Source organism: Neomonachus schauinslandi, chromosome 5 (assembly GCF_002201575.2).
Source record: "Neomonachus schauinslandi chromosome 5, ASM220157v2, whole genome shotgun sequence".
Classification (NCBI taxonomy): Eukaryota; Metazoa; Chordata; class Mammalia; order Carnivora; family Phocidae; genus Neomonachus; species Neomonachus schauinslandi.
The window spans coordinates 124,195,288-124,208,974 of NC_058407.1; the positions used below are offsets into that span (position 1 = coordinate 124,195,288).

Consider the following 13,687-nt stretch of genomic DNA (forward strand, 5'->3'; position numbering starts at 1 on the left):
CAAGCAGGTGCTCACCAAGAGGTATGTCCGTGGTGGTGCCAGTGATGGTGCCCAAACACCCCCACCCCAGTAGGTAGCTTTGTAACAGAAGTGCTAAAACACAATGAAGAAGACAGACCAATAGGTGGGATGCATCATGCTGTTCATTTAGGGGAGAGAGCATGGAGCATACTTCCAAACATGAGTTCATCTGGAAGAGGCTCTAGAGCAAAGTGGTTAAGAGCGTGGACTCTGGAGCTACCTGGGTGCTGCTGCCCACTTACTAACCTTTTAGCCCTAGGTGAATTACCCAGCTTCTCTGGGCCTCAGTGTCTCTGCCTCCGAGAGGGCGAATTTCAGTATCTTACCTCAGAGGTTGTGTGGCACACAGTGAGCATGAAAACATAGACTGCTGGGCCTGCCCCTAGCAGTTCTGATTCAGTAGCTCTCAGACTGGGCATTTGCTTTTAGCAAGTTCCTGGTGCTGATGCTGCTGCGCCTTGCATGACGTTTTGAATAGCTTTTGTACACGCAGATGCACATACTAGAAGGTACGGGACATACTGTTTTGGAACCTGGTATTTTTTTCCTATTTGATACATGGTGAATATTTCCCCTTTTATTGTTTAAAAATATAATGTTTAAGCCACATTGTAACCCAATATTAGATATTTAAGTGGTTTCCATTTTTTTTTCCACTATCGTAGATTGTAGACAGATGTTCTTATGCAATACATTCTTGTCTGCATCTCTGATTATCATCTTGGAGTAAATTCCCAGAAGTGAAATTACCATATTCCAGGGTGTGTACATGTTAAAGCCTTTTGCCACAGACTGCTAGCAAGTTCTTCAGAAAGGATGCGGCGAAAATTTATCTTCTGACAAATGGTCCATGAGAGTAGATACTGATTTTCTAAATGTAAGGGAATGAGGAGAAAAAACTGTCATTAACTTCATAAAATTCACAGGTATTTGGGATTTGGTGGAAATAAGCAAGAAGAATATCTATGGATTTGTAAAGAAGACAAAGATGCATAAAGAGAAACTAGGTGGGGAGTAACAGGGTGAACTGTGGCATGATTCTGAGTAGTTTTTCAGATTCATACGAATTTATTCAATTATGGTGCAATATATACTTGGTATAGGAGACTTTATGCCAAGAGGAATAAATAGTTTTTTATTTACCCTCTATGGTACATGTGTGTTTTTTCACTATGATATCTAGGAGCTCCCCTGGATTTGAAGTTTTGGTTTAATAAAATCTGGTCCATGCTCCTTTCCTAGGTGCATGTCTCTAGCTCTGGGCCAAGCAGTTGAGACTCTTTTAGGGGGACTTGGAGTGAAGGTGGCTGCATCTGGGGAAATTCAGTATCACTACCAGAAAACCTACTCACTGTAGATTTCATGTGGAGAAGTCCATGGTGTTCTTGGGAACAGGGCTGAGTTGGAGTGGAGGGCAAGGTGGGGGTATGTGTGAAATATCAGAGGAACACCTTCTCCTGGTCCATCTGGCTCTAATGATGGGGCCAAGCTCTGCAGCCCTTGGCTCTAAGCCTCTGTGGTTGGGAGCAACCGATAAGCTGGACTCTTCTGTATTATCAGAATGTTAGAACTGGTAAGGGATCTCAAGGGTCATCTGGTCCAGCCTTCTCTTTTTACAGATAAGGAAGTTAAATAATTTATTATTTTCAGTTAAACTTTACCTCATAAGTTTTTAAAATCAGATAGTCAACCCTGGAATAGAATTGGCTGGTTATTCTTCCCTTGTTCTGGAAGATCTAAGCTTTTGAGAACTGAAGCCGCTGAATAGTAGACAATAAAGCCGATGGCAGGGGTGACTCTGGTCCTGTGGCTTAGTCCTGGGACACTGAACTGATTGAAAGCCAAACCTGCACTACCCCTGAGTCTCAGGAGCTTCACTTGTGCCTCTCTTCAGATCTGTACACTCTTGTACGGTCCCCAAGGGCTTCAGAGTAACCTTTGGCTATAGGGTGGCTCTCTTCTTGTACCAGCCCCATGTTTTCCAGAATTTACACATAATAGTTTTCTTTGTGCAATTCAGAAGAGTGGTTTTCTTTTTTCCCTTTTAGTAAGCACGTGTGACAAGTGCTTCTTTTTAAAAACAACAGCTGCTCTGGACACAAACTGTGTCTGCTACCACTGGGTGACACTGTTAGACCACAGAACAGTCTTCTCTGGGAAAAGCAAGGGTCCTTGAACTTCAGATCTTATCAAGCTGCTTTATGTAGGAGAGAGAGAAGCTCAGAGTCACTTAATGGTCATGTATCAAATGTTATTTGATGAGTGTAATTTATCTGTCTAAGGCAATTTTAAGGCCAGTGACTTTAAGGTAATCAATTATTAAAGAAATCTGTTAATTGACAGCATTTCAGTTGCTTAGAGGTTTGTGCAGATTAATGGGCTGCATATTAATGAAATACTAATTACTTTATGGGAATTTTAATGTAAGCCAACATACTAATATTTATTTCTCACTAGACAACAATTTGAGTTATCTTTTTGTGGCAAAAGACTCACTGCTTACACACAGCATTTAATGTTACAGACTTTTAGTGAATGTTTTATTGGATCATTTTGTTCAAGAGTGAGCATAATCTGCTGGGTTAGAGAAATGGACATTTGGTTCCCTGTACTGATCTGTATCAAGAGAAGAGACTTGCCTAGAACTCATTCTGGGCTCCTTCAAAATCAAATGAGGGTGGAGAATGTGTTCAAAGCAAGGGTTGACCTCCTCTCCCACCCCTCCCCTGTTTGCCCCCTTTTGTAAATCTGAGCTCTATACTTCACTTGACCTGCGTATCACCTGGCCAATTTTAGTTGAACAATATGTGGAAAGCACACTGAGATGTTTCTGGGGATGAGAAATAAGTAAGAATCAGGCTTTTCCTTTGTGAGCTTAATGTGATGGATAAGAAAACTTCAAATATAGGGTTTTTTTAAAGATTTAATTATTTGAGAAAGAGAGGGAGAGAGTGTGTGTGTGCATGAATGCAAGTCAGGGGTAGGGGCAGATGGAGAGGGAGAGGGAGAATCCCAAGCAGACTCTCTGCTGAGCACCGAGCCCAATGTGGGGCTCGATCTCATGACCCTGAAATCCTGACCTGGAGCCGAAACCAAGAGTTGGACACTCAACCGACTGAGTCACCCAGGCGCCCCCAAATAGTTTTAATAGAAGTAGACTTCAGTAGCCTAAGAAGAACATTAACAATGTCCTGTTGGGCTGGAGGTGAGGGATCCCTCATGAGGAGTCAGGAAAAGCGTTGTGAAAGGAGCAAGTCTAATCCTTCAGTGTTTGCCCCCTTCATTCCGTACATTTTATTGAGTGGCCGTGGTGTGACACAAGCATGGTGCTGGGCACGCAGCAGGGAGTGAACCCCGATCTGTTGCTGACCCCATGGTCTGCAGCAAAGGCACAAGGAATTGGTGGCCCCGGCTTTCTACTGGTCCTTTTGCATTATGTAGTCACTGTGTGGCTTCCTCTCCTTATGGCTTATTTTTGAGGCATTGTGCTAGAGCTGTGGGATGGTTTAAGTCAGTCAGAGGTCTCTTCCCTGCTGAAGGGATGAACATCTGTTCTTGAAGGGAGACAACATGGATATATAGGAAAAATTAACTCATGGTAAGTGTCAAATTCGTGGGTAAAGGGGGAGAGCGAGCAGAATTGTTTGCATCAGTCCAGACGAGAGGAAGATGGCTCTTGAGAAGTGGCTGTGGGAAGATTCGTGGTGAGGTCCGCTTTGAATTGGATCTTTGCGAGGTGCCTGGACTTTTCACTGGCTTTGATGACGGAATTCCACCTGGGAAGAAATCAGGAACAGAGGTGGAGTTAGGAATGTGTATGGGTTTTGTGTGGACTGGTTTGTCAGAGTAGATGGTTTATGCTGGAGAGTGGGAGCCAGAAATTTGCAAAGGTACTTGAGGGCCAGATTGTAGAGAACCTTAAGAACCAGGCAGAAAGTTAAAATTTTATCCTGGTGTGGCAGTGATACTTGGCCTGGCAGTTCTTGATCTGATTAAATAGTCAGTGCATCATCAGATTTGGCTGGGGTGCAGCTAGATTAGAGAGAAGAGTGACGGGGAGGGGTGGAGGCCGGTGAAGAGCCAGCTGCTCGATCCTGAGACTATGGGATGAAAGCATGGACTAGGATTATAGCAGTGGCAGTGGATGATGGTCTCAAGGACATTTATCATGAGAAAGAAACGCTGACTGTTCAATTATGCATCATGGCTGAGGCCTAGCACATTGCAGAGATAACATCAGTTTGAAAGCTGCCTGGCTGATGGCAAAATAGGAAGTTAAGGGAAGGTGATGGGATTATTTCTGACAGTGGAAGAATGGTGTGTGTGGTGTCCTCTCTATTGCTATTGAAAAACAATAATTTCAACTTAAATTTGCCTGGGATGGTTTCCACTAGAATATAAGGGGTTTGCTCTCTCCTGTTTAGTGTTCTTATCTGGCCCATAGGGGGCACTCAGTGAACAAACCAGTGAGGTTGAGCTCAACTTTAAACATGTTGCTTCAGATGTGAAGTATCCAGTTGGCACTTTGGAGTTTTTGACCCGGAGCTTGGGAAGAAGGGAACAATCTTCACATACACCTCAGAAATGGCTCACATAGCAAAAAGGCCAAGGGCATGTGGGTCACCAAAGGCCAGAGAATAGGGCTAGGGACCTGTTCCTGGAGAACAGTGGCCGAGAGTGGAGGGAAGAGGATGCCCGGGCAGACAGGTAAGGGAGAACCAGGAGAGCGTTGTCCAGGGGCTGGCTCTCACATTGAGGAGGAGATGGACAACGGCTTTGCATGCCAGGGAGAGGCTGAGGATAAGCCCGGAGCCCGAGGAGCCCTGAGGAGCACCCCTGTACGTGGACTGCAGTGCAGATGGGAACCTAGTGGGGAGGCGGTAGATGATCACTGCACAGAATTTGTTTTCTGTGATCTGTTAGTGATCCAGTGGTGGCTTTTTGTCCTTGGCTGCCTCACAGATCACCGTCCTTGTGGACAGACCTGAGAGCCGGAGCACAGGACCTCTTATCTGAGAGAACATCGGACTGAACCTGTGGCACAGTCAGCCTGGTGGATAGCCGCCGAGAAGGAGGCCCACTTCTCAGGTTGAAATATCTCTGGATTCGAACTCGAGCCCAGCCATTTTCTTGTACTTGTCGGGTTGAGAAACCATTCTGTGCTTTTGTGCTTCAGGTAGGACTAAGTAGCTGGGACATGCAGAGCCCAGAAGCAGAGCAGGCTCTGACATGCCCTGTGGTATGGGCTGTCGTCATGCGGCTGTGCTGTGGGTCACTACCCTTGGCGGTGACGCCAGTCACTTGGTTGTCCCTCTCCTTTCAGGTGCGTGCTGCCCTTGGCCAGGGCAGAGGAGCATTCCCCTCCCCCCATCCATCATTCACTACTCACAGAAGTAGGGTAGTACTACAGGCCACCAGAATTCTAGAATCTGCCCTGGAGGTACAGGGAGGGAATGTGCAGAATTCAGGTCTTACCTGAAGGGCCACGGGAGGTTAAGCAAACTGAGAACGTCAATAAGGTTGTCTTGATGTTTGAAGAGTAACACTTTTTTATTTATTTATTTTAATTATTCTTTTTAATTTTTTTTTTTTTTTAGTTTTAGATGTAGTGTTCCATGATTCATTGTTTGTGCATAACACCCAGTGCTCCATGCAGAGCGTGCCCTCTTTAATACTTTATATCGGGCCAAGCTAGAAGATGTTTTGTTTTCGTAAATCCCTTATTTTTATATAATTGCTCTGTGCTCAGAATAGTTATTTGCAACAGATTACTGAGAAATCGGGGAGAAATGGCCACCCAGTTTTGTAGATAAGAAGACTGAAGCATAGAGATTGGGAAATTACCTGGATTTTCAGTGTCGTGGCAGGCTCAGGCTGCAAGCTCTGCTCTTGCTTTCGCTTTGTCTATCAGGGATTTTCATCGCCCCCCTCCACCATCTCCTGCCTCCCAAGTCCCTCTCTGTCACCTAAGTCCAAATTGGAAAGATGAGCAGAGCAGAGACCATGATTGGGTTTATCCATTAAACTTTGTCTAAACTAGTAAACTTGCAGTGCATGGCTATCCATTTTCACTTCGAGAGAATGTTAGTTAATGGAGAGTAGATTAATGAACTAATTTATTGGAACTATTTAACTGTCTAATTTATTGAGCGGCTGCTGCAGGGGCAGGTATGGTGTATGGTGGATGTTTTCGGTAAGTTTTCTTTCATGTTTACAACCACTCAACAAGTGTAGGTATGTGAGCTCTGATTCACAGTTGAGGAAATTAAGACCCAGATAAAGTAATTTATACAAAATCACCTAACTGCTGAGTGACATAACCAGGATTCTAATTCAGGATAAATGGTCTTCAAACCTGGTCTTCTTTTCCATTATACTGTATTACTTCTTATGGCCTGAACAAGGTTTAAGGTGGATAAAATAACAAAATTCTAATAACATAGCAGCAACCAAATGATCTCTAGATAGTAATTTTAATAGCTATTTAATAGGTACCGTATTTAACCTAGTGTATATACAGAGAAGGGCATAAGCTAAAAAGCTGTACCGATTAGTGAATTTTCGGAGTGAACAAACCTGTATAACCAGGACCTTTATCAGGAAACAGAACATTATCAGCACCCAAAAGTCCCCTTTATCCCCTTCCACTCCCAGCCCACTCCTGAGATGCTCTTTATCCTGACATCTAACACAAAGATTGGTTTTGCCTGTTTTTGAACATTATATATGTGGAATCATCCAGTATGGACTCTTTTGTGTCTGGCTTTCTTTGCTCAATACTGTATTTGTGAGATTCAGCCTTGCAGTTGCTGTCTGTTCATTCCCATTGCTGTGTAGTATTTCACTGTGTCAAGGTACCGCAATGTATTTATCCATCCTACTGATAACGGACATTTGGGTCACTTCCAACGTGGAGCTGTTTAAGAATAGCACTGCTGTGAACATGCTTATAAAAATCTTTGTGTGTTTTCAAGAAAATGTGTCTTTCCCGCCTTCTATCCTCACTTTAATGTGATCTTCTGCAAGATGTTTTCGGTTTGGTGTTTATAAAGCTATGATGTTAGAAAGCTTCTCAAATCTTTTCAAGAGATAGAGAAAATCATCCTGTTAAAGTGAAATGGAATTCTTCCCCCCATTATCTCAGTCCAGAAGAATGGAATGCTCAAAGAGCCTCCCTTTGGAATCAGACCCAAGTTCAAATCCTAGTTCCGTTCTTTAGTAGCTGTGAGACCCAGTGCAGCAATAACAGTGTTATTGTTACTAATTGTTTTTTATTGCCAGTGACAGTGCTAATAACAAATGACATCTACTGAAGGTTTATGATTTCTAGTTACTGCCTTTGGTATACATTTCACATTTATTCTTCCTAACAACCCTAGGAGATAATCTGCTGTTCTTTTTTTTTTTTTAAACTAGTGAGGTAACTTGCTCAAAGACAGACTTAGAGTAAATGAGAAATCTGGAATTTCGACTCAGTCCATGCGATCTAGACTCCATGTTCTTGAAGCTGTCTGAGCCTCCTTTGTAGGTCATAGGGAATAGTAACCCCCCACCTCCTAGGGCCTCATCGAGTATTAAATGATGGGGAGAAACTTAGGTACACCTTCCAGGGCAGATACATAGGGACTCCGAAACAGAATTCTTTGTGGCATATCTCTGTGCTTTCAGTGTATACTTCTGCTAACTGTGCTGAGGGCCAGGGTGAGGCGTTCCTGCTCTTCTGCCGGTTGTTAGGAAAAACGGACACCTAGTTATTTGTGGAGCTGTCGCCACCTTCTGGTTGGTCGCGCCTCAGCCAGACCTGCTTAGCTCTGATAACGGCCTGTGTTCTGTCTTCCTGATGTTTCTTGCCTCCTTTCCCATGTTCTAAATATAAAATATGGGCCTTTTTTATAAGAATACATTTTTAGGGAATGAAAAAACCGATGAGAAAATGAGTTTGGTATTTTCCCAAGGGCGTCACCGTCTGGCATTTGTACAGCAGCTTATTTGCAGCCAGTTTATTGAGTTTGCTGTGGTGGCGGTAGTGGGGCGGGCAGAGCTGAAAAAGCAGTGTCTCTGTGCCTGTGCACATGGTTCTGGTTGGCCGCCATTTCTAAGCCTTCGTTAGCTTTGTGGCTACAGAGGTCGTCCCTGGGCTCTTGTCTAACGCCTTCGGGTACCAGATGGCCCCACTGTCCCTGATGAATTTGTAGGTTCGCCTCAGGGCCAGGCGAATCAGGAGTTTGTCAGTGAAACCCTTGGCTGTTGGGAAACAATTCTTGCCTTAACTCACGTGATCTCCACTCTCTCAACTTTCTCCTCACAGCCCGCTGCCCATCTGGGAATGGTGGGTGCCGAGGGTGGGCTTCCCATCTTCAGCTGACCCAGGCCTGGAGTTGGCCTGCCTACAATCTCAAGTGATTTTGCTCTTTGAGAATATTATCAGAGGGCTGCTGGAATCTCTTGGAGAGAGCTCCTAAAGAATGCTTTGGAATTACTTTTAACTTGCCAGAAGTGTTTGTAGCAATTCACAAGTTTCATTGTTTCGCTTTGATTGGTTATAGTACACCTGTAACCTATAGGACGCGTGCATGCGTTGCCATGTGTCCAGTATTGTTTAAAAGGCTTTGATTATATTAAGTCAATCAGAGAAAGACATGTATCATATGACCTCACTGATATGAGGAACTCTTAATCTCAGGAAACCAACTGAGGGTTGCTGGAGTGGTAGGGGGTGGGAGGGATGGGGCGGCTGGGTGATAGACATTGGGGAGGGTGTGTGCTATGGTGAGTGCTGTGAATTGTGCAAGACTGTTGAATCACAGACCTGTACCTCTGAAACAAATAATACAATATATGTTAAAAAAAAAAAAAAAGAAGAAGAAGATAGCAGGAGGGGAAGAATGAAGGGGGGGGGAATCAGAGGGGGAGATGAACCATGAGAGACTATGGACTCTGAAAAACAAACTGAGGGTTCTAGAGGGGAGGGGGTGGGGGGATGGGTTAGCCTGGTGATGGGTATTAAAGAGGGCACACACTGCATGGAGCACTGGGTGTTATACGCAAACAATGAATCATGGAACACTACATCAAAAACTAATGATGTAATGTATGGTGATTAACGTAACATAATAAAAAAATACTTAAAAAAAGCTTTGATTATTAGTGCTTCTAGGTAGAATTTGATTTTAAATATTTAGGTAAACATAAAACTTAGCATAATCTCTAAATTTGATTTTTAAATTTCATAGGATTAGGTTTTAAATTTTATCTTTCTGATGTAGAAACGTGCAGATGAACTACTAGTGCCCAAAATAGTATGTTGAGGAAACTGCAATATGATGCAAGGAATATTTGTTTTATTAGTCTTGTTGTGAGATTTTTCTGTGGGAATGGTTATTTACCTCTGGAAAGCAATCAACATAGGATGCCTGGAATAGGCATGGAGTGGGCCCAGAATCAACCTTCCATAGGGAAAACAATGAAAGGCAAGGACTCAAAATCCATCTGTAGTGTTGGGATTTCTTGTCCTCTGGGATAATAGAGTTTCATAATGACTTCTATTGATTTGCAGACCTTAAAGGCAGAATCTCATCAGGTGGTGGTTTTCAGTGCATGCTGTTTAGGCTTGTGGTCCTCCAGGCTCTTGTCTAATGCCTTTGGGTACCACATGGTGTCACTGTCTCCTCCTGGCCCAAGACCACGTTTTTAGGCTTGCCTCAAATATCTAAGATGCAATTCTGTTATTATTCAACTCCTTTTTTTTTTTTTTAAGAATTTTTTTTTAGATTTTACTTATTTGACAGAGAGAGACAGCGAGAGAGGGAACACAAGCTGGGGGAATGGGAGAGGGAGAAGCAGGCTTTCCGTGGAGCAGGGAGCCCGATGTGGGGCTCGATCCCAGGGCCCCGGGATCATGACCTGAGCCAAAGGCAGACACTTAATGACTGAGCCACCCAGGCTCCCCATTACTCAACTTCTTAGAGTATTGCAGCACGTCCCCTTCATCTCAGAGCATCCTGAAAGGTCCTTGCTGTCAGGCCTGTTTCTTGCTGTGCCCTACACTCTGACTAAGCCATTCAGAACGCCACGAAGCACCTTGCAGCTGTGCTAGACGTTTTTACACTTTTCAGAAGGTTCTTAATATTGGTAGCATGAACGGGTCTTAGAATCATTGCATGTCATCAGTGAGAAGGGCTGTGGGTCATTTAGTTGTACTCCTATGTTTTTGAAGAAATCAAGGCTTAGAGAGGTGAAGTTTCATATGTCAGGTTTCTCAGACCTCTAAGTAAACTCTGTAATGGTGTTGGTCACATAGTTCATCTAATAATAGCTTCGATTTATTGAGTTCCCATAGACATGCCAGAGATTGTACGGAATACTGAAATCTACATTTCAACCAGTTCTTACAACACTCAATTTAACAGAGGGGAGAACGGAGGATCAGGGAAGTTGAGCTTTATGCAGGATGTCAAGCCAGTTTTATTTCTCCTTTATCGACTTGAAACTTAAAAAAAAAATTACACATCAGTTTATTTAATCAGGGTAGTGAATATGACAAAAATGTCTTCATGTTTATTTCTGGAAGAATGTTTCAATAATATGACCTATGATGTTCTAAATCTAGAAAACAAGTTCAAGTACAAAGTACTTTTCCTTCCAGCAGTTCTGTCTCATCTTCTCTGTCTGTCAGGCTTCTGGATTACCTGATGCTCAGGGAGGAAACCTTGCCCTCCCACTCCACTTTCAGCTGGTACACACACCTTGTTACTAGGACTTCAGACAGCTCAGGGGCTCCCTCTACTGGTAGTTAACCCAGGACTCTGTTACTTAATCTGAGTACTATTTATTGACCCAGTCCAGGGAGTCTGAGGAATGTGAATATAGAACAGATACGGTCTTTGCAGTGAAGAGATGATGATTTCTATACATATTGCTGGAATACAAGGTGGGGATTGGTGAGTACTAGGAAAAGGGAACAGAGAAAATTCTTTTGTTGTTGAGAAGTCAGAGTTTAATCACAACTGGGGAATTAGGAAAGGTGGTATGGAAGATTTGACATTTATCTGGATCTGAAAGGATGAGTGAGATCTGGCTTTGTGGCAATTCAGAGATAGGGTAGGAAGAGGATCAGCATCTCTGCTGGAGGGAATGGTGCTGGCAAAGGCATGCTGGCAAGGAAGGCAGGGAAATGTGAAAAATTGGGGGGTTCATTTCAGTTTAATTGGAGGACAGGATCTGTGAAATGGAAGAGTTCCCTTAGGATCAGGATGGCATTTTCCAGCCTTGGTAGCAATGAGGAAGACGGTTGGGAGAGGGAAGAAAGTTGAATAAGAAGATCATTTAGATTCCATGTGTAGGTCATGGCTCCAGGGTGGAAAGTTGCTGAGAGGTGGCCAGAATCCAGATTCCAGATCTTTCAGCAGCCACTGCCATGAGGACTGGAGATTCACAGAGGTTGCTCCCTGCCAGTCCACCCCCTTCTTCCTAAGTGACGTTTTCCCAGGCTCTGGCATGGTCTACTTCATGAGGGGCTACAAGGACTCCTGTAGTCTGGTCCACAGGCAAGCATCAGAGCTATACTTGATTCAGGCTTAGGGCCTTCCGTGTTCCCTCTCCCAGCCGCAGTTATGAAGAAGCGCAAACCAGTGAGACAGAACTGAAGGGAAGGGTTTGCACCTTCCTCTGCGGCAGAACTCATCCAGCCCCCACCCACCTGCTCGGGTGTCTGCCTCAATCCAGCAGGAGACACACTACCACCTTACTGCACTGGTCCTCTGGGAGCAGATGAACTTCCCAGATACTACGTCTAAAGAGAAATCAGGAAAAAATTCCAAGCTAGAACTTGTTTTCTAGATTTAGAACTGAAGCTTTTTCATTCTGCATACTGAAAGCTCTACCCAAGTCTCGGCACCAAGGCCCAAGATGGTGCCTGTACCCGGTGCTGACATTCAGGAAAGACTGGGCTGAGCAGCCTGTGTTGCCTCTGCTTGTGAGAATGGTGGGATCGGAGGGGCAGAGGATGGGAGTGGCTGACGTGAGAGACCGTGGAGGTCAAATCAGCGAGACAAAGGAAAGAGTCACCCAGGGTTTGAGCCCTGACCGCCCTCGCCTTCTTGCTGTCACTACTTAGATGTTTGTCCGGCAAGTACCTCCTCTTCATGTCCCAAGCAGAACTCCTGGTCTCATCTCCTGTCCAGCCAGCTCTCCTCACAGCCTCCCTGCCCGACAGTGCTGACCTTCTCATTGCTCAGGCCAGGAACCTCGGAGTCACCCTTGATTCTCCTGTGCCTTTCACACCTCAGATCCAGTCCTTCAGGAAACCCCAGAGGCTTTCCAGTCAGTCTAGCCTGACGCGTCTGTCCTCCCACCTGCGCTGCAACCATCCTGGTCTAAACCATCTGTCACCCGCATCACGCCAGAGCTCCCTGCCCAGGTCTTTCCCTGCCTGCCACTGCTGTTCTAAACTGAGTAACTAGAATGGTCCTTTAACAATAGGAGTCCGATCTTGTCACTTCTCCGCTTCAACCGCGAGTGGCTTTTGTGCTATCTCCAGAGTGAAGGCCAAGTCCTTACAGTGGCCCTCATGCACCCACAATATCTGGCCCTTCCACCCCCAACCCCTCCCTCAGCTGCTACGTCCTTGTCCTCACCAACACTCGCCTCCAGCCACACGTTAGTTACTCCTCATGCCTCTCAGGCACGCTCCTGCCTTGTGGCCTTTGCACGAGCTCCTCCGTTCGTCTGGAGCGCTCTTCCACATGTCCACAGGGCTCACCCTCCCCCATGTAATACTGACCTTAGGAGGCTGTAATCTGTTTTGATTTGGTGTCATGGAGATTATCCGCGGCTTAGAGCAGAGAAACAGATCCTTTTATGGAATCCTATAGGCTTTCTTGTCTAGTGATTAACAAGAATGAAACTGCTGTTGGCTTTTAAAGACAACTGGGACTGCACAGAAGTGTGTGTGGTGCCTTTCACATTTCAACCAAGGAGCACATTTTTGTGTGGGGCAGCGCATGAAGGTCAGGCTCTGGCTCTGATGGGTTCACTGATTCACCATATGCAAGGTTTGTAATTCTCCGTTCAGTGATGGTTGCAGGCATTCTTATTTAAAAGATCAATGCACATTTTGTTCAAGGAATAATTTGTTATACATGTCTCAAAGTTCAGTAATTTTGAGCCTCAATTATGCCGTTAAACCTAAAGTATATAAACGAATAACACATCTATAGTTTTTCTGTTTTAGCTGATTTATTCATTCTTTGGGTTTTTAACCTCTTTATTTTCACATTAATCTTCAAAAGATTTTGCTATAAAAAGCAGATTTGGTAGACAGAACATGGGTTTTGAGACCAGAGGACATTCATTTTAGTTTGAGCTTTACCTTACCGGTGATTATTAGTATGGAGAAGTTATTTAATGTTTGTCTCTCCATTTTATTCTCTGCAAAGCGAAAATTCTAGTTCTTCTGCTCATTGGGTTGTTGCTAGGATCAGATGTGGTCACGTATTGGCTCTGGGTAATTGTTGGCTGCCATTTGGAATATCATTTCCCATTGGATGCGGAAGAGTACACCAGTGTTTTGGGATCGTTCAGGGTTCAGGAAAACATCTTTACTGGCTTTGAAAGCAAAACTACTGCTTGTAGCTGACTGCTACAGGACCCATTTTTTGTTTCTGTT

General features: G+C 44.3%; 1 protein-coding gene across 2 annotated transcripts in view; it reads left to right on the forward strand.

The window, feature by feature from the left end:
• FAM107B (family with sequence similarity 107 member B) overlaps positions 1 to 13,687 on the forward strand; it is a 221,504-nt gene that overhangs the window by 193,119 nt on the left and 14,698 nt on the right. The window lies entirely within an intron of this gene.